The 22,468-nt window shown below is 36.1% G+C and overlaps 1 protein-coding gene across 2 annotated transcripts in view; it reads right to left on the reverse strand.

Annotated features, from left to right (window-relative positions):
* The window catches only part of RIMBP2 (RIMS binding protein 2), a 105,379-nt gene extending 84,006 nt beyond the window's left edge, over nt 1-21,373 (reverse strand). For both annotated transcript variants that reach the window (XM_086761661.1, XM_086761658.1), the window contains exon 1: nt 21,257-21,373. The gene's annotated coding sequence lies outside the window, so the exon portion shown is untranslated. The remainder of the gene's footprint in view (nt 1-21,256) is intronic.
* Nucleotides 21,374-22,468: the final 1,095 nt, after the last annotated feature.

Genomic DNA, 22,468 nt, shown 5'->3' on the forward strand with positions numbered 1-22,468 from the left:
TCCATTACCTGCAGCACTAAACTAAATTCTATTTTCACAAGAATGTACATCGATGAGAACCATTTCTGAGCACCCCATTGCAAATGATACCTATGCTTGGGAGCAGGCTGCCTTTCAGCGGACTATCATTTCAGCATTAACGTACATTTTAAAATGGAGGAATTGCAATTGTGGAAAGTCTTGGGCATACTCTCATGATCTATTGAAGGAAAAGCAGTGGCTAAGCATGCTGCTTACGATTAAATGTTTTACATTTCATCATATATCATAGAATCATAGAATCATATGAAATATTCAGTTTTAATACTCCAACCTTTCATAGGTAAACTACTGATTTCAGCTCCACTCTCTTGAACAGAAGCTCTCACGAATACATTATCTATCCCCCTGCATGCATATGCCTTAAGAATTTCAGAGCCTACACTACCATAAACACAAACAAACAGGAACATAGAGTTTCATTTGTTCAGTTTAGATGCATATAAGAAAACTTATTAGCATTTCTAGTTGCTAATAAGAAAAGTTCTTCCACAATGTCGGTGTGACTTTTTAATCTATACACAAAAGAATGAACCCATGACAGAAAGTCTGCGTTGTTTTACTATTCTGTGTAATCTTCACTTATTTCAGGTTCTTTCCTACTGTAATCTGGGGCACAATTTGTCCCACTACAGCACAGTTTATAGTGTGGCAACAGAAAGTACCATGTACAATTTGAACAGATCACTTTTTAATGCCCTGACTACCAGTCCCTTCCTCCAGAAAAAGGGAGTTACAGTGAGGACAATGGATATGTTTGCATACACCTGCCAAGCTACATCCACACACATGCGCTCCACTCAGAAAAACAAAATTCAAGTACAATGAAAGTGAGCACCATGCTGATTACAGAGGTTTTATTAGATTTAAAGATCACTGCTGGATCAATCAAAAAGAAAATCCTCGACATAAAGAATTGTTATGTGTGTAATCTTTTAACTGCCAAAACACAGCCCAGACAGCTGATCAGCTCTGAAATCACTTATTCTTGTTATCCAAAGAACACCACAATTTTGCTGTTTCTTTACAAGCCTCTGTTACTCAGACAGTAAGCCTACCTTTCACCTCATTAAAGGATAACTTTGGGTACTCCTGCCCATTCTTTCCATCCTCTATTGCCAGTTTGGTGTGAATCCTATCTCATAGAAATCAGGGCTAAAATCTGCTTTTAGGAATGCAAACTCAATTTTCATAATAAATTACCATTTTCCTACTTGCAAAGACTAGCACCATTTAGATGAGTGTAAAAATCTTGTGTAAGCATTTTACGAGTCAGTCACACAATTTATTTTTGCAGAAGCTAAAAACAGATGAATTGCCTTTTTTGCTTATGTTCTCCTGAGTTTCCTTAAAAAATACGGAAGATGACAAAAACATCATCAGAGATGGCAGGTCTCAAGATAATACCAAAATGATCTTAATATCAATTTGAAGATCTACCTTTGCATAGATGGTCACAGGACAGTCACAATAATGTATTTAAAATCAGGTGAACCTCAGCAATATAAAGCTGTGGGTCTTTAAAGGACACGACATTCCCAGTGGCAAAGTGACACTGGAAAGAGGAACTCTTCATGGAAGAGCTAGGGAAACAGCAAGTGGTAAACAAAGGAAAAAACTGCTATGTACCTACCAGCTTAAAGTAAATAATGGAATTTGCAATTAAAGCAAGTTTGTGAATAAGTAACAGCAGTTATGTTGTAAAACACGTCATAGGAAAAATTCAAACACCTGTCTCTACCTGCAAGATGAAACACATATGCTTCCTCTCTCTCTCTCTCCATGAAAGACTCCATGAAACCCTCTAGAGTGCAGGATGTGAAAACAGCATTTAATTTATCCTTTATCTCAGCAGCAATGATGGGGTTTTGACACTCTCCTAAATTTGCACATCTCCTCATTAGCTATCCTTTCCCTCCATTAATGGTTTAATGGTGTTCTATTTTGTAAGCTTCCAGCAAATTAACACTAAATTGAATTCCATAGAAAAAGATCTTGCAGGCTTTCACTCCCATGCCTGATTTAACCAAATTTTCTTCTTTTTCCATTTATGCTAAATTTAATGGTGGAAATTATTTTAATATCGATGTCTGATTATTATACTTACTGTGGTTCAGAGGATTATTCTTCCTGCCTATCTTTGGCTAATTCTCAAAGAAAATATTTCATCTGGAACAAGTTGTGAAAGTCAAAAGTGATATTTACACAAAAGACAATTTCTTTTCCCTTCTACTTCGCCTTTACAGCACTACAGTCAGCGTGTGGCAGAAGGCACGAAGCCCTCACATATTTCCTTCTTTCACAAATACTAGCAAGCAGTGGAGAACAGATAGAACTAAAAATAAATCAGCATCATTAATTTGAATTAGATGTAGAATAAATTCTTCTGATTATGAACATTCAATCTACTCATGGCCAAGCCTACACATAAAGACACTCCCTTACTGTTTTAAAGTGCTCTGAAATTCTTTTAAGAAAATAAAACTATTATTTATTGGCAGTATGTCATTAATGTAACTTTCCTTCTTTTTCAAATGTCTCCAAATAAAATTATTGCTTTTGAGACCCCTATGCTTCAAATTGTTTCAAGTATAATAGGAGACTATCTGCTTAATCCATTTCTTTCACGCAGGCATTTCAGATTCCATGCAGCCATGCAAAGTTTACTTCACAGACCTGTGAAACTCTTCACAAAGCAGAAAATGAGTCAGGAGAAAAAAAATATACAGACTTAGGGTGGTTTAAAAAAAAAAAAAACAAAACCAAACAAAACCAGTGGAGTGAAATTGAACTACAAGTGAGAAATCTTGCGCTACATCTTTTATTGACATTGTAACTAGCTAGAGAATCCATGTTACCTTTCTCCTTTTACTTTCTGCTGAAAAGGCGGCAGCTGAATGAAGCTTGTTAACTCCATTTCTTCAAACTTAGGATTCTGTTCCAGTCCTTGTCAAAATGGAAATTGTCACTTGATTAGGAGCTTGACCAAATGCAAACTACTGCAGCCCTCAAACACTCAGATGATGCTTTATTTACCCAGAGGAAATGAAACTCACTGCCAGCATGTTTTGTATTCAGTTTTTGTGCCTGATTCAGAGAATCAGAATCAGGGTTTTTCTTTACCATTTTCAGCATAATTCAGTCTTGGTGCACCTAAATGGACCTTTCCTGTTTATCATGAAACTGCATTCATTTAAATAGTATTACTACAGAGCTATGAAAAACCACAAACAAAAAATATTAAGCTTTTGTAGAATTCTACTTTTTTTTTTTCCATTTGGAATTGTATCCATTTCATTTCATGGCCAATGTAAATATGAATATTACCAAAACGATCCATAGAACAAATTAAAACAAAACCCACTATACACAGGAATTTTGTGTTAGGGAGTTCAACAGATGTCACAAATAAATACAAGAAAATATGTTCAACAAAAGCAGATATGATTGCACCTTCGCTTAACTCCCGTGTTGACTATTCTGTCCTCACTAGCAGCCCCAAAAGAAACATGCAGTTGATTTCATCTCATTTGCCAAACTATCCACATTCTTCATACATTTTGGTTGAGAAGAGAAAGTGGAAAATATTCAGTAAACTGCAAACTTCAGGCCACTAACTTGACACAGACCCTTAACTCTCTTCCTTTTCTTGGTTTCAAAAATAGATAATATCTATGTAACGCAGTAATCTCTTTGCTTTATTCCTCACTGTTCTCAAAATTTACTAATATTGTTATCTGACTGTAGAATAGAGGATCAGTATGTACAAACAAGCCAAGGCCACATAACCATGTTGTATCATCATAACTACAATAGCTATGCAAAACTGTTACCCTGTCAAATCCCTGTTCAGTGCTGGGACATATAAAGGGTTATTTTTAGATATGAAAATTCTGTGATAAAAACAGTAGAACTGTATTAGACCATTTTAGTTTAGGATCTGCTGGACTTCTGGGATTTAGCTTTTTTGTTTGTTTGTTTTTGTTTTGAGCTCCTGAGTTTATTTTATCTATATTAAAAAGTTTTTATATTAGGATCGACCTAAGGACCATTCAAGTGTCATTCATCTGCATTAAACCCCGTCTGCTACAAACAGTAAATCCTGAAAAGTTAAACTGGGTCACTAGTATGTGCCTAAAACTTCCTACCAGATGAATGCAATAACTTCTTTTCTTCCTCGATTTTATGGGATGGCTCTAATCTTATCAGACTGAAATTCACAGAGAAGGGGAAAGAATAATAAAAGTAACAAATATTGCTTCACTCAGGATAAGTAATCACAAAAGCAGCAGAATCAGAAAGCTCTTACTCCATAGAAAGTGTTTGAGAGGCAACACACAAAGGATTAAGGTAACGAAAGCATTTCCATATTTAGTAATTCTTGATAGAAGGTGCAGCTAACCAGAGGTCATTGCTATCATACAGGGAACCGAATGCACCTTAATCATCCCTGAGACCTGAGTCCAGTTCAAACCAGATTCCTCCTACAGACTGAATTTGGCATTGAGATAGATTCTTAGCCTGATTTGGTACAACGTACAAAATCTCGTGTATTTTCAAAAATGTGAACAAAGAAACAAAGTACAGTTACACTGTTGTAACAGAAGCTACCACTTCTAAACCTGTGAAGAAGGGTAGTTTACTGTGACTTAAAATTCAGTGCTCTTCAACTAGTGACTCTTCAAAAGAGCAGATAGTATAAAAGTAATTGAGGGATTTTCCTATTCTTCCAAAAAGGCTTTATTACATATATACTTGGTGTTTCTATGCTACACAGTGACAGGCAGATACATAGGCACAGAATGGCTTCTCTTTTCAACTGGGTGAGCTAAGAGAACAGGGCTTCTAAAAATAATTTGTTTTGCTCAGCAATAGCTTTCATCATTATTCTTCTTTCACTAGTCTTGCAGTCTGTGAGGAAGGTTAATTTTTTCTTCACAGATCTCTGCATGTGTTCTAACAGCTCAACCCGGGCTCTGATTTTTCAGCTTGCTCAGGAACCAGAAGAGGCATTTGCAGGGTGGGAGACATAAATGTCACTTGGATCAAATCTGCTTGATGGCTTTTATTACCATATTCTAAAGAAAAGATTCAAAACAGGAATCATGGGGGAATAAAATGGGAAATAAAAATATTAAAGCTGTTTTTCCACTATCAGAAATAACCACCTCACTTTTATTCACTAACTTGATGTTTGCAACTGAAAAAAAACCAAATGAACACTCTCAATTTCTTCTAAGGCACCACTTAAAGTGCAATCTAGTTATACATAGTAGTCATTCCTATCAAACATCTGTATCTTTCCTCCCATTAATGGGCTGAGACCGCAGGCAAGCAACACTTCCCCATACCTTGAACGACCCTTCTCTTGCAGAAACCTACTCATTCATTTGCTATTGTGTGGAAACCTCATCCCCCAGCTTCCTCATGATCATCCGATTCGCAGTTGGACCAGATCACTGCAACTGCTGACTGGGACACAAGCTCCCTTCTCCTTCATTGACAGACGCTCTTAGAACTATGAAGCTTGGAGAAGGACATGACTGATGGAAACCAGATGGAGAAATCAGCAACATGCCCAGAGGACTCCTAATGATTCACAGATCACAGTTGGCAACTTGGCCTTGGAAAATTACAATAAACACATTATTACAAGGCTTCTGCAGGGCTTCTGTACAGGGCTTATTTCATCAGTATTTTAGAACAGTGAACCTTTTTTTTTTTTAAATTTAATTTTTGTACCAAGTATCCATTAATAAAGAGTTCCCAAAACATCATGTGTACTATTTGCAGTATACAAGCAAAATTAAGCCCTTTAAATACATTTCCAGACACCTCAGAATATTTTTAAATTATTATTCAAGTTGAAACAGCTATTTTAAATTTGTGAAAATGAAAATTTGAAAAAAATTCTGCTTTTCTTCCAAGTCATCATCGTACTTTTCTTCAGTATTGACCATTGTATATCTATGACTTTAAATAAATCAGAAGTGTATAAATCAGAATCTGCAAGTGAAGTTTGGCACTGAACTCAAACATCATCAAATGTCACTAGACACTATCAACTTGAAATGACTAAACACTTTTTTGGAATTTTTTTTTTTTTTATTGTTAGCTCTATCAAACTCTCCTTCTGACAAGAATTCACAGAAAACTCTGACATTACCAAATCTATGCTTTCTGTAAGAGGAGCTGCAGTCTAAAAACATCCAGTGCACTAAAGCATAGATGACTTTCCTATGCACCACGCAATACAGCAAAATTAAAATCCTCAGTGGTTTCAAATGGTTAATATTGGCCCTGAACAAAAAGGGCTTCAGTCCCTATAATATCTGATAAAACACTACACCTAGCTAACATCCCACAGTGTTCACCTACTTAAACCTGGTTTAACAATTTTTTTTACAGTGACTTCTCAACTGTTCTTTTTAGCTTATTAAATATGGAGCTACTTTTTCCCAGAGGGAGAGATTTCCCAATCTCACTGGAGGGGTAGCCTTGGTTTTAAACTTAATTATACAGTAATGTGCTAAAAATGCTGTTACATGGGAGGACTGCAGTCTTATTCATCATATAGATAAGGATGCAGTCCTATTTCAAGAAAATTATTTTCAGAATCTGAATAGCTGAGATCTTCTAAAGGGTATGTCCCAGCTCATCTGTCAATCTAATTTGGTTCATGCGACAAGAAGCTGCACTCACAAGACTAGAATCCAAGAAATAGAGCTGAAATAAAATTCCAAAATTGAAGTTGAAAAAGCGCACCAAACAAACAAAAAAACCCTCACTGATAGAGCAGCAAAGGGGAGTGGGGTGGGGAAAACTCACAGTTTACTTCTGTATTGGCGATGTTTTGCAAAAGTCATTCTTTCCCTCAGTTATCTGCCAAGGAGAAACACACTTCAGAAGAAAACTGCAGTTCACAGAAAATAAGTAGCAAAGCCAAGTATTTGATTGACCAAATTTTTCTGTTCTCTATATCATGATGGACAAGCCTCTAGCTCTGAGGCTGGTAACGGTTTCACAGCAGATATAAAAGCAGACAGAATTTACATGGTGTGCAGACATTGCAAGGACATGAAGAAATCCAGGCAGATTTCTGAACTAATTTCAGAGTCATTTGCCTTCGGTAAGTGAAAAGCTAAGAGAATATTTTTCTCTTTCAAGATAATACTTAGCTGCATTGCAAAATATAAATTATCCTACTAAATGAAGAAGATGAGGTTTCAATAGAGTAAATATGTTATTGGTTCTGAGGCCTGAAATAATTCAAAAAGAAACAATTTTTTCCTTTATATTAAATCTGTTTTTTAAAAAAAAAAAATAGTGCCCTTACCAGTAGAGTCTTTGAGTCCTTTAACAACCTACGCAACTTTATATGCTAGATGTTCAAGCTAATTCTACCCTTGTTCTGAGTTTATTACCTTAGAAAGCAGAGGTAGACTAAGTATAGCAACATTATTTTTATTGAACTATGGTTCTTTCTCTTATTATTTTTACCAGAAAAATTGAATTTTCCTGGTAGTGTCACTATCAGATATCTTCCATTTTATATGACTCGTTCATTTCAGATAAAGTTTATAGACATACTTGCTGCCAATTAAACCTTTCACTTTCAGAAGTTTCCAAACATCTGTTTGCAAAAACTCAGATCTGTCTGTGATTTTAACCACCAAAGACTAAATGAGCCACAGCACTGCTAAGGCTAATGTCATTAGGTCGCCAAGAAACACCTTGACTATAATTCAGATTGACTCATAGCAAAAAACAGCCTGCCAATAATGCTGATAAAACATCCCCACAGGCTTCTTGTTCCTTTTTTTTCCCTAGAAGATTATTCACTCAATTACAAAATAGTAGAAAATTTTACGCGTACTAGAAAGCAATGAAGATAGTTCCCTGCACTATTTGGATATGGACAGACCTAACTGTTCATGCTCAATTCTTTCTCTAGATATCTCTCCCCGCTGGTCACTCGCTCCATTCTTTCCAAAGGATCACAATTTTGACCTCCCTCTTGCTCTATCACTTTCCATTTGAGCCCTGGATGAGCTTCAGTCCTGACAGGAATCTTAGTAGTACGTAAATGAAAGTTAGACTCCCTATGAAAGACTTAAACCAGTTTGGAGAGTGGGACGTACCCCATAACTCTTAAGATATAAGAAACTATTTATATAGGCAAATAATGTGGAGAGGCTTGCTTCTCTCTTTAATGAGAATTAGGAGGCATTTTTCTTTAACAAAGGACTGAGTCTCACAATTGTCCAACTTCCAGGACTTCAAGGAAATGCAAAAACTCTGCAGGAAAAGCAGGGAAAAAAAAGTTTGTTTCAGAAGAATAGAAAGAGAATAGTGTTAATTCAGTGCTAGAAAACAAAGTTCTAGTTTCCTTCTGATACTTCTGAATAAAACCTGCAAGCAATACTTCTTCGTTCGAATCCAAACAACAACAAAAAAATCCTGTGTGACAACCAATGCACAACTCTATTTGCACCGGAGATGATCAACTTCCTGAAATTATCTCCTGAAGTTGTAAAGTTGGGTCATAAGGGATTAATTACATAACTGTGAAATGTCCAGAATACATCTTGCCACTATTGTTACTTTTCCTATATTTAGGGTTGTTTTTTTTTTTTAACTTCTCTTCTCTACATTGACTTCAGACCAAAATATTGTCAACTTTCCAAACCAGCCAACACTTTTTGCAGAAAGAAATAAGAACATATTCTCTTGTCAGCTTTGTCAGCTTTGTTTTTTACTTACTCCCCACTGCATAGCCTTGGTTTACATTTCAGAATCTGACAGGAGCAGGGCTTATTCCACTAAATCAAATTACAGGTATTAATTAATGGCTCTCACTTGTTTGCCAGCTCCTGCAAGCAGAAGGGTAGATAAAAATGTAGAATTTAATTACCCATTTTCAAGCCACTGGCCTCCTGGCAAAAGTCTCCCAATATCGTGCAGAATAGGACTCGGATTAAGAATTAATTTACTGTCAGCAATGATCTGCAATTTAATGGCTTAATCAAGTTTTCTACGAAATTGGTAAGGAGCTCTGGAGCCTAATATTGCCCCAGAGCCTGCTGCATCTAACGACAGGTTTCTGAGATCCATAACGTAATCATCATCCAGCAAATCCAAGATCTCTCTCATATAATCAGAAACTGCCTCTAGCAAGCTTACTACTTACATTATAAAGTTATACCTCATGGATTCAGTGCACACATTTCACTCTTTCCTCCTCTTCCAGCTAAAACTCCCAAAGTAATTGTACTTGCATGAATACCAAGATTAGCATGTAAATATATGCCAGTGTGTGACTAACACATTCTCTCTCATCTTTTCAAATCATAATGCAAATATAGAAAACTGTTAATAAAAAAAAGACAAAAGGTTTTAACACACAAACGCTTCTTTTAGCTCTATTCAGAAGTCTCCCTACAGTGGGCAGTATGATTACAGAGTTCTTTCTACGGGAGTGCAGCTGAAGATGAAAATAAGAGATTAAGACTTAGAAAATCACAGCTGAGATAAAATTAGCTATGAACTGAGCACCTTTTGTTTGTAAAAATTTAGAAATTTAAAAGATCTTTTTTATCTTTAAAAATAAAATGAATCCACATTTTCTGCTAGAAGCCAACTGACAGAATAATAAAAGTCTAAGTGGTGAAATAGAAAATGTTATGCCAGAAATAGGGGGATAAAAACTATTTCAAGCTGAGCTTTCAAGGCCAGATTTTAATGATCTCAGAGGCTCCAACCTTTCAAAAAATATGAATAAGCTTCTCACATGGGGTGTTTAGCTGGGCTGAAATATACCAAACTCTCTGCAAATTATCATCGGTTGTCAAAATGTCCTGGGGAAAATGTCTAGAAGTGCTTTGAACACCATACCATCACAGCAGCTTACCTATTTTACCTCTTTTTCCTTGCTAAGATTATGAATCATCCTCACGTCTCCCATTCTGTCACCCATCCATATTTATACCACATCAGGCACAGTACTACTAGTACACCCAAATGCTTCTTTTTGCAGCATAAAGACTACTTTTCTTTTAATTTCTTGTTTTCTTTTTTTCCTTTTTTCCTCATTTTTTCCTTTTTTTTCCCCATTTTTGTCCTTTTTTTTTTTAAATAACATCAAAGCTTTCCCCCCTCATTTATTCTCAAAACAGGGTAATACACAATACCTCTAAAGAAGCACTACGTCACAATGATATTTTATATACTGACTTTAAGAAACACGGATGCAGAAGTTTTGCCTCTTAACTCCTAAGCATGAAAATGAACATTAACACCTTCAGAACTGTACAGACAGGACCATTAGGCAGTCCTACGCCTTCACCAAGAGCTAACGTGCACATGTGGTGGGAGAGTACGCTCCTACCAAGCTTAAGCTCATTGAATCACTTTTATCAAGAAAAACCTTAGCTATTAAAAAACTCTTGTAGTAGTATTTAGGCTAATGAATATGCTATTGTCAGAACTCAAGTATGCACCAAAGGTAAAACAAGCAGAATTCTGAAACCCCCAACACCAAACCAACCCCCCAAAAAATCCCCAAATGCACAGACATGACCACCTACATGTTAAATGCAATACTGTGAGTAGTGATCACTTGTATAATGTAATTGTTTAAATACAGGAGGTAAGCTGAAGACATGAAAAGCACATCTCCATAAAGAAAGCAAAGTAAAAGTCTTAAATCATAGCTTGTCATTTCTAATAAGTCCCTCCTGTAGTAATTCTTTTTCTCAGTTGAGTTTATATAAAATATATAAATTGATAGTAAGTTCTTCAGTGAGCCTGTTAAGCGTACTGCAACAAATGTCTGACTAAAATGTCTCATTAAGCATTTGACTACATCCATTCTAAAAGCAGAAAGTTACAAAAAAAAAAAATACTGTAAGTGTCTGTACCTTAATTAAAAACGCTAATTAGGTTTTATTTTTAAGACTGAGCTTTGATTCTCCAGCCTCGCATCCACTCAATTGAGTTAACAGATACTAGTCATTTCCTTAACATCTGTAGAGAGCACTGGACTTCTGATACATCAATTTTTTAACAAATACATTGTTCCCATATACGCTACAACACTGCTTTGTTTAGTTATCTACAATGAAATGTTTCTCATACCATGAAAACTTCAGAAGCAAGAAAATGCCACTTTTTTTACTCTAGTTCTAAAGGGTTCCTGCACATTCTGTTTTAAATTCTATAGGTCATATATTCAAGGATATGTTATGAAATATTAGGGCATTTATTCTCTGAACTGTAAGCACGAGCCTGGCCTGCCTCCAAAGACGGCTGAGAATATAGTTGTTGAACTCTTCAGCATCTTAACAAATAAGTGTATACTTCATCAGAAAAGCAGGATGATAATTCATTAAAAATATACAAAAATATCTTTTACAGCATCGTATCTTTCCTCTGTGAACACACTGCATGTACTAGGATGGTTATGTTCATCCAGAAAGCGCAAATTACCAGAGCACATGTGCAGATCTTACAGCAAGCAGCAGTGATGGCAATGACAGTACTAGTGGGTTCCAGTTGTTACTCCCTGCCCATTACAATAGCGTTTACGATTACAGCAGTGAATTAAAAACAGCAGCTCCTACTTTCTAAACTCCCCTTTCTCATCAGACATTTAATGGAATGAGCAGGCCTAAAAATTCACTCCACACAACAGCTTCAGTGCCTGATCTAGCCCTGGATTCTTTACTTACACACATGCTGCCTGTTTTTCTTCTCTTCTCTCCACAATAGTATGCCTAGCATTACGAACATGCTGTATTGCCACTGGTGATTTTTTTTTTTTTAACCCATCAGAACAGGAAACTGGATCTTTTCAAACCTTGAATTTTTACAGACCTTGACCTAAATTTTTAAACTATCAGCTATTTAAATGCAATTTACATTCTCTCTCAAAAAAAAAAAAAGTTACATCATGCTGGATTTCCTTTCAACATAAGAGAGTGGAAGGTATGTTTTGCTTTGTCAATTCAGAACAGAATTTTCTTTCTGTGCAATCATCTTCAAATTTACACACTGAATTCTTTTCTAAGCAGCTGCAGAGGGCTAGCTGCTAAGATCAGGCAACAGCAAAGCCCGCCCCCATCTCAAGTGGGAAGCCAGGCTGCAAACCATCAAAATGCCACAGGCACAAAATAGCATACTTGTCCTAATTTCTTCACATTATTTTGGTATGCTTTAAAAAAAACCAACACCACATAACTCATTAATTATAACCTTTCAGAAGTGTTTTCCTTTCCTTCAAACTGTTAAAATTTAATAGAACTGCAGACAAAGTTCTAATAAAACTATTTTTAGCCTTTGTCACGCAGAGATCATCATGAAGAGTCTCATCCTTCTATTAATGCAAATGCATTTAAGCAGTCAGCACAGGAAACCTTAAAATATGCTAATCATTGTTTCTTTGGACTCCAGTCTCCAATGTCTTTGCTCATGTCTACATATCACAAAAAGGCTATCTAAAGGGAATATCGTCATTAAAAGTGTCAATAGGTCTTCACAGCTCCATAAAGTGACAGCCATATGTATTATTTTATTGCCACATTTATATATTTCATAACTTTCCACCATTCAACATCCTTTTAATATATAATGTCCTTATTTTCTGGAGTCTAAGCTGAATTGCCAGTGTGTTATAAATGGAAATGTTTTTGATAATCACAAGCACTGTTTTCCTTTTTAAAGTGATTCAGTGCTGATGAAAGGGGCCAGATTGACAGCCTTGCAGATTGGAGTTCCCTGTTAATCCATAAAGAAAACAAGGCACTGTCAGGGCAGCAGCTCGGCCAGCTTCCCTCCAGTATATCTCCATTTATATCCGTAAAAGAAAAAGAAAAAAAACCCCAACATATACATCACAGTGATAGTCTGACTCTGCCTGCTCATACCCTTGGCCTTGCTTCTTATTTTTACTAGCAGAGAAAGTAATCAAAGGAAGCAATGCATTTCTGGGATTGGACTGCTGCCCATGAGCTGCTTTGCAGCACACATTTAAATCCAGCAGCACACATCACTCTTAGGCCAGCACATGCATCTTCAATGTGTAGTTAAAAGAGTACATTAATTTTATCTACTGAAGCACTGAGGTAAAGTTACCAAGTCTTACTTGGCTTCAGCACTCCTTTCTGAAAGCAAGTGGTTCTCATCTACCGGGTGTCTCATCAGAAATTACACATTTTCTCCAGCAGGTTGCTATGATACCAAAGATAGATGTGTGTAACTCTCAGTCTTTTCACTATTATTTATGAAAATTAATATATATTTTATTAGAAATGTGGTCAAAATATTGGAAAATATTATTTTGGATTCTCCTTATCTACCATACAGCGTATAGTAGCAGGTGTCACATCCAAAAGACAAGGCCTAGACACTTACCAAACCACCTACACCTAACTAATAACTCCTAATCTATAAAACTGAACTAGAAATTTCAAGAACAAAGATCCTTTTTTAATGATACACAAATATGTCAGCAATTAGGGAAGAATATGCTATCACAGAAATAAACAAACAAATAAAAGCACAGGATTTTAAAATATCACATGTAGCTTAGCCAGAAAACTTAAAACAGAGCTACATGGCTTAGTCATAGGCAACATGAACACAACAGAGTGACGTGGCCAGAAACAGAAGCATTTCATTGTGCGATGAGAGCTGTGAGCCCAGCAGCTTCCTCAGACAAACTCCTGCTATTTGCAAGTAAAATCTTGCCTGCCCACAGGGAACTGTTAGCAAAGAGACAATGGGTCATCTCCTTCTTAATTAGATACCCAGTTACAAAGTTGTTTTCTCAATAAAATTTCATAAATAATATTAGAGTTGGATTTTTGTAAAAGATCAAATCTTGTTGAAATTGATCTTCTAGTTGTCTTGGGAGGCACTGGCTGTGTCTAGAATTGCATTTTATCTTCTGTTAACTGAAATGATACAGCTGTTAGAGTATATTTCAAATGCTCGCGTTCATTTTTATTCCCAGTGAAGATGCCCATGCCATTTTTTTTTTTTTTTAATTTCAACTGTTAGAAATGATTTGCAACTCTTCAGGGCAACTACACAAAACATGCCATCTACTGCTAAACAAGGAACCAGGAAGTTTTTAAATATGTTCACAAGTGGTCTTAATGTAGTGTGCTTTGCTTTGAATCATATTCTGTTCCTTTATGATTACATTTCACATTTTATGAATTCTAAAATGCCCACACAGAGAAAGAGTTAAATCATATTTGCCTTGCTGAAATGAATAGTCTCAATTACATCTCTGCATCCGTGCACTCAAGCCAAGTTACTTTTGGTTCTATATAAGCATATTTTTAAAATGTGTTGCTATTTATTTATGTAGCTCATCATCTCCTTGCTATGCTGAGCACGACTCATTTCCCTCATCCACCCACTCCCTCTCAGGTAACGATGAACTAATGGTTGGAATGTATCTGAAACTATTACTTTTCTAAGAAGGAAAAAAATTAACCAGTGCAGCCGCTTCAGAGGAACATTCAGTGAAAATCAAACATGAGATCTCACTGTCATTAGATTTGAGAAGCAAAACACTTACATTGCAACATTCCCTCAAATACAGAAAATCACCTATCAAGGTTTCTTCAACAGCAATGCAGGCATTGCATATAGACAGCTGTGCCCACAGAGAATGTGCCAAGTGATGATTGCTTCAGAATGGTTTGTTATAACCAGTGTAGTTAATTTCAGGCCCTCCTAAATAAAATAAGGCATACCAAGACCCCAAATACCGGTACATATTCCCCAAGGAGAGAAAAAGTGGCCATTTACACAGAGCATGCTGCCAAAAGTCACCGAGCCTGCCGTCCAGCGTAGAGCTGGTGGTTGCCTCTCTCCCGGCGTGACAGAAAATGGCAAGGCTGATGGGCACCCTTCCACGTTCATTAGCATGTCTTTACACAGAATGTTTTTTACTGTTAGAATTTACTGTATTAACTGCATTTACACAGGTTAGCTACAACTATACACACTATTTGAGAGCCTTGTTCTGCAAAATCTTATGCTTATCAAAGTACATTGTGAGCTGCCTGCAACATCAGTGGAATCACATGTGCCAATTATTTACAGCAGTAACTGAAGTTCTGCATATACCTTCACACAACTCACTATTTAACTGCAATCTTGCATGCTGCCAGTGCGCACTGAATGTTTTCAAGTGTCTGAGGACATTTGGAGCTTTATTCATCCAATCTTAATCAATAAGAAAAAGAACTGGAATGCTTCTTCAGGGAGCAGAATCACAACTGCTGCTTCAAATGAGAGTTGCAGTCTCAAAATCATTTAAACAAACAAGCAGAATTTTCTTTAGTCAACTGATCGTGTCCAACTCCCAAATTCGTTCTATTTTCATCACAGTATTTCACACTGAGAAAGTAACTTGCACTGCTTCCCAATATAAAGTGAATGTTCCAGGTTGCAGGAATGTTTGCTGAAGGACAATGCTGGGGACTACAGTAAGTTCAATTTTAACTTCAAGTTAATTTACCTTAAGAATTAAAGGTTCTGGAACTGTAGTTTGTAGTTGTATAATTACTTTTGATCAAAACACAAATATTCTGCGTGACTTACCTTGTCAGTTTTAAACTCTTCATAGAAGGATAATTTTTTTCTTTAACCCAATATTTGTCAGTAAAATGCCTTTTGCCTTTGAAATCTGTACTAAGATATCCAAATAGATGCAAATAGAGCATATGTGCATATAAAATATGCATGAGTGCTAAGCATAGGTTAAGACAGGAATTTGTAAACTCCAACACACACTTATATGCTCCTGTTCACACATGTCAGTTTTTCTGGTTATGTTTGATGAAAGAGGACAGCTCAGAATATATCTTTCATATATCGTTTTGACACCTGATACACTTTTCCCCAATATGTCTTTTTATCTCTGATGTACACCACCAAGACATGGGCTCATCATAGGCTCTAATATCCATCTTCAGAAAGGGATTTCATTTAAAATATCTTTCTCCCAGCTGTGCTGCCTTTACAAAGTGCTGTACACTTTGTACAGAATTTATATAAACTGGATTTTTGATCCAGCACTTATGGTAATTTTTAGCCAGTAAAAAGCAAGTCTGGTAGCTTTGAGCAGCCTTCTTGTTGCAGATCTAATCACTAGTACTTCTCCAGGAAACAGAATGAAAAGTTTGTTCAAATAATGATCTACTCTACATGTATATGCTGTTAGAGAAAACTGATTATTCATACGGATCAGGCTGTATCATAAAACCCAGCAGCAAAATCAGTATTAAATGGTTCGTTTTTTGGAAGCCTCAGCAGAGAATCTGAATCTAGACCTGAACATGAAGCAACCAACAGCACAGGTGTTACTGCTGTTCCTACTGGAGAAAGTTTTGATATGCACTATCATTTTCATCATCTGGGTTTGATGTAATAACTATTTGAAGGTAAAATATAAATTCTCATGCATCCTATAAACAGAATCAATCAATCCTCTAAATTATTTGTAAATTAAATCTCAAGCGAAAATCAGAGAGTCCTCATCTAATTCACCTCTGAATTCAGTAGTAACACCACTGAGCCTAAAGATTTTAGAAAGGGATTTAAGTTAAAGGCTTATATTTTTTTAATAGTACCTCAATACTTTGCCTCCAATGAATTTACTAGACAAGACGCCTTACAAATGAAGCTACTACAAAATTCTGCAGTCTGATTCATTAAGACAAAAGTTAATTAAATCAAGTTCTCTCCTCAGACATACTATTTTGTCTTAAAGATGATTAAACAAGAGGCAAATGTAATTAGGATAGGGAAAAGTATAAGCAAAAATATTAATCTTATAACGCGTTTCAGAAAAGTTAAGTAATAAATCACCTTGCTCCATAAGCCTTTTGTTTTGCTGTAACTGATAATGCATTGAGATTCTTTAGCTTCCTTGTTTGATACAAGTATTACATTTGTTGAGGCAATTTAGAATGAAACTGGGACTGTGGCAACGCAGAGTACATTTAGAAAAAAGATAATATATACAGCTAGGCTTATGCAGATGGTGTTCTTTCAGAGAGCAATGAATGGAACACCAGATAGTGAGATTTATGAAAAGATAGACTACATCTACAAACACAAAATCAAGTTTTTTGTTTTTTTTTCAAATACATAGACTGTGTCTTAAGCAGAAACCCAACTCATATCTCAGATTCAAAAAATAATTGTTTTAGAGGAGGTGGAACCATTGAAGGTTTGTGTCACTGGCTGTTTGTTGGTTGGGTGCATTCAAATGACGAAGTACAAAATGGAAAAAGAAAAACCATGCCCTGCAAACAGTACCTGGGAATGAGAGCAACTGCATTCAGTTCCTCAATCTATCTTTGACTTTCTTCAGATTCAGCATGACAGATACCTGCTTTACACAAAAAGGCTTAAATGGAGGACAGTGTGTATTTTAGAGAAAATTATGTACTGCAAAAGACTACAGCAATTACATTTTTTTTCATCATGAACATGTGATAGAGGGCTATATCTCAGCAAACTGCTGTTGTTATAGAAACTCTGCTGACATGTTGCTACTGTGGCGTAAGTGGCATTATACTCGCACTAATGTCCTTTTTATCAACCTCAGTTCAAAATTCAGAGCACTTTAATTTACAATCAGGGAGCCTGCACGTCATTCACTGCACCTGCAGGCAGTGTCAAATGCTGCTGTTGCCTGGTAACTAACAGGTAACTGGTGCAAGTCTGTTATATTTATGTACACAGAAAGCTAATGATAGAAGACCAAGAGAACATTTGTCTGTAGATAAAAAATATGGTCTCTGTTTACTAAAATACAGTATTTTCCTCTTACAGTGAAACCACTGCTGAAACACATAGTACCAGAATGAAAAATTGTACTTACTTCTTCTAATCTTCAGTGTAAATGATTAAAAGTTATTGTTATTGATATAGCTGCAGCAATTAATTAAAAATTAAATACGAGTGAATAGTAAGCTCCAGTTTAGTCTCAAAGTACTGTAACTACAGTATGAAAGAAACGTTATTTACTATTTTTTTAGGAAACTTTAATCCTGGCATCAGAGTATCTAGCCCTCTCGCTATCCGTACTGCGATACTATGAAAACAATAGTGTTTTAAATAGAGGATGGTTTGGGTGTCCAAAGTTTACCCTTGATCCAGAAGGCTGCCACTGCCCAGTAACCATTTATGCTTCTTGTGTTGCCCTTAAATACTGACCAACCAAGCAGTGAGAATACACTGCGTGGACTCAAGGACACAGCCTACACTGGACTGAAATGAGTTGCTGCAAATAATCATTTCTCTGTTCTGCTCTCAAGACCCTAGTCCAAACCACTGCTTTTTGTTTTACAACACAGCTTTATGCTTCTTGAAAGCATGAATTATTTGTATGAATGAAATTAACAGCAAAATTCTCATTAATTTTTGCCTCAAGTTCCTCTTTTGCAAGTGTACCGGCTCTGGGCCTACAAACAATTACCTAACGTCTCAAATGCCTGCTCTGAAGGGAACTTCTACACACAGCATTAGAAGATTGACTTCACTTTTTACCAGAAATGTCTTTCACCAGACCTTAACATTCAGTTCACATCACAGCTATGTAATTATTCTTTTCAGAACCAGAGATGCAAAGAAGCCATTAACAGCCATTCAAAATATCACATTTATGCACTTTTCTCTGGTCATATTAAATATAATTACTTCTGATGCAATCAAACTCATATCCTTCAAATGGATAAATCCAGCACCAAATTTAGAACCTCCAGCTTCAAGTAACAGGCTCTTAAAGCAAAGCTTTAAGCCTTTACTTTCAGTTCAGTTGAGGTTTTCATCTCTCCAAGGAAAGAGAATCCACAACCTCTCCGCAAAATGTCATGGTATTTGACCACTTTAATTTAAATGATTATTTTTTTCCTCAGATCTAGTAAGAATTCCCATTGCTAAAGTCTGTCTATTACCTCTTGTGCTTTCTCTGTGCATCTCCATAAGGAGTTTGGCTCCATCTTCCCTATAGTCACCCATAAGGAAACATGTTTTCTGAAGAGTAATAAACTCATTGTATCATCCCCGAACATGTGGCCCCTGTTTTTGTGCAGAACATGTCCAAGCCAACCATTACTTACATATCACTCAAAGAAGTATCACGACAGTAAACATTTTCTAAAATAAAGAGTAACTCGGGACTAATAAAATTATCTGTGTCTTGGCAAGGAGAATTCAGAGCAATGGCTGCCAATGTGGGGACATAAAGAGATCAAGGGAGCACATTTCAACCTTGAGGTTTTGCTTTGTATACTGAATTTTAAAAAGTATAATTGTTTTAGCACTGGAGAGTAATGTTATTCTATCTCATTTGAAAAAAATATTTCTCTGTAAAATAGTATTAGGTTGAGAAACAATGCCCTGAAGTTTGTATCTAAATGGAAGCTCTGGAACTTGTAGTTTGTTCCAGGTAATTCTGAATTCAAACAACAGAAATGGCTTAAGCTACTTCATTTTGAACTACTATGTCTAAACACAATTTTGGATGCTTTACTCTTAATACAGAAAGAACAAGTTTTTAACACAATTTGTTCAGCTATTAGCAAAAAACCAACTGCTAACAGATAATAGACAGATGTTTCCTTGCCAAGTCACAAAGTTTTGACATTTCTTTACATTTAGACATTTCTTTACACCATTCTCCTTCTACTAGGACTAAATAATAAACAACAAATAAAAGCAATGTAGAGTTCCAAGCTTATGAATATTATTGGCTTCACTATCACTATTGAATCAAGTCACTCGAGCTGTGTTTTTTCAGTGTTTCTGAAATGACAGCTAAAATACAGACAGCTTCTGCAATCCTAGAAGTCCATACAAGGATTCTCATGCCCCAGTATTATTATGCACTATTAAGTGCTAGGATTTGTTTCTGCTGACAGTAGCACAAGTACCAGTCACCCGCCCGCTGCTCACTTTCCACAGGCATGCCACGCTTTCTAAATGTGCCATTATAACGGCTTCTGCAGCTGTAGAAGGAACTGCACGAGGAACTGATCTGTGCTAAAAATAATGCTGGGGTGGGCAGGGCGAGAAGTAGCTTGATTAAGCAGGCACTTCTATGAAAAGGACAATCGTGAAATTATGGCTTAGCTGTCTCAGGCAATTGGCAAGTTTTTAGAGGATAACCCTGTACACAGTAGATCTCCTCTGCTCACCAAACGGCATTTACTGCTGAGATTTACTCCAAAATTCAACTCAAGACAACTGGTTCAATCTAATTTCTCAAAAAACTTCCAAAAGCTTGTCTTCCTTCTTCACAATATTTTTGTTTTCATTACTAAGTTTAAAAACAAATAAATAAATCAATCACATCCATTATAAAATCACAATCCAAAAATAAGTAAATTCCTTGGTGCAATGAAAGCAAAAGCAGACAAAAAAGCTATTAATTATAGGAAACAAAATGCAGTGTTCCATCTGCACTTCTGATTTTAAAAACAGAAATTTGTCCATTTATGTATTCAAATGTCTTTGCTCTTAAATGAAAGTATTTTATCTAAAAGGAATAATTAAAGGCACCTCACTGGAAAACGTATTCCTCTCTGGAAGCTGTCTTTGGGTATGCTAACATTATCCTATAGCTGTTACATTAAAAGAACCCTTCTAAAAGGTTCTTCTCTGAATACAAAAGGTGCCTGAAAAAACAGAACATGTGCAAACACATAGAAATCCAACTGGAAAAAATCTGCTGACATTCAGAATCAAGTGGCATGATGTATACACCAAAACAGATTGGAATGTGCTGATCATAGCTATTAAGCACTGGATCCTGCGCTTTTGTATCTTTTTTTCTATCATGCATCCAGAACAAAGCATTGGAATTACTATTTATATCACATTTTTGTTTATTAAACTCTCATTTCATACTTAAATTATGTCCCAAGTACATAGGTATATTGTTTAAGTATTACTACCATTCTGCAAGATTCTAAGAAATCAATACAAAATCTATTGCTATAAAGATCGTGGAACTAAACCCTCCTTCTCCTGAACATGTCCCCTCAGAAAACCTCAACTCCCCAATGTTAGTGCACACACACACAAAAAAACCCCAACCAACCAAAAGAAGCAGCACAGACTGGAAAATTAGACTCATCTTTAAATTCAACAGTTGCCGTTACATAGTAAAAACAAAGATAGGACTTACTAAAAACTGCCAGTGATGATGCTCTTTATTTAAGGTGGTGACATGAGACTTAGAAATCTGGGTCTCTTCTAAAAACTGGGTCTGATCAAATATTTTCTGTGATGTTGCAGGCCGCAGGCATGATGGATCATTTCCAAACTGTGTAGAATAAAACAAAACAAGTCAAGTGACCAGTTTGTTAAAACTGCATTTATACTAGCTGACTAGCACTTGCTCTTCCTACAACACAGCATGTTTATTAACATGTTTTTCATGGCACGTGTCCCCAAAAGCTGCTTCAAAGTGCTAGTTAAATATTCATTGCATACAATAGAAGCCAATCCAAACTAATAAATTGAGCCTTGCTGAATAAACATTTCATCAGAGCAGGCAACAAGGCTGAAGTCCAACATTGATCTCCATAGTAACACTTAAATACTGTGGTCATTGGTACCTTGTAGGAAATTGGTTTCAGAGGATAAATGAAAAAAAATTCAGTTTCAATGGCTTCTTCATAAAATGTAAGGATATAGAACTAAGCAGAAAAATTCTGACTAATATTTATCACTAGAGTCTTGAAGTTTGTCAGAATCTCTCTTCAAATTGACAACGAAGTTCCAAGAAATCACTAAGATGATTACATATAAAATACCTATGTGACTATCCACTTCATGGACAGCAATGAATAGGTGGCTGTTTTCACTACATAAGGATCAGATGTAGGTCCATAAAAAAAATCTATGATTTGTAAGATTTAATTTACAAGGCTATAATTCAAAGTCATAGAATGAATTGCCTGGAAGAGGAGCATGCAAATATGTGCAAGAAAGAAACTTCTACTGGCATGGTTAAATTCCCTCTAACTCCAATTCAAAACTTCCAAGTGATGCACAACATCAAGCATTTGAGCAGTGCATGGGGACACTTGATTTATATGCATACTCACAAGCCATCCCTTGAATAAAAACATGTACAGCGCATTACTTGCCACATATATACATTGGAAAGGCTGAGTATTCCACAATATTAGATGCATTTATTAAAAGAACAGAAGAAACAACTGCAAAGATAATTTTTTTCAGTTTCTCACTTTTTAGACTAAAGACAAAAGGTGAAGTATACTGAGGTGCTCATTTGCTCATCTGCGCTTTTGTATTGAATCTTGTCACTAAGCCAGGACTCTAAACTGTTCAATGAGTACCTGATTATTGACTGAGATTTCTAGGCAGGACT

Source organism: Chlamydotis macqueenii, chromosome 17 (genome assembly GCF_036417535.1).
Source record: "Chlamydotis macqueenii isolate bChlMac1 chromosome 17, bChlMac1.mat, whole genome shotgun sequence".
Classification (NCBI taxonomy): Eukaryota; Metazoa; Chordata; class Aves; order Otidiformes; family Otididae; genus Chlamydotis; species Chlamydotis macqueenii.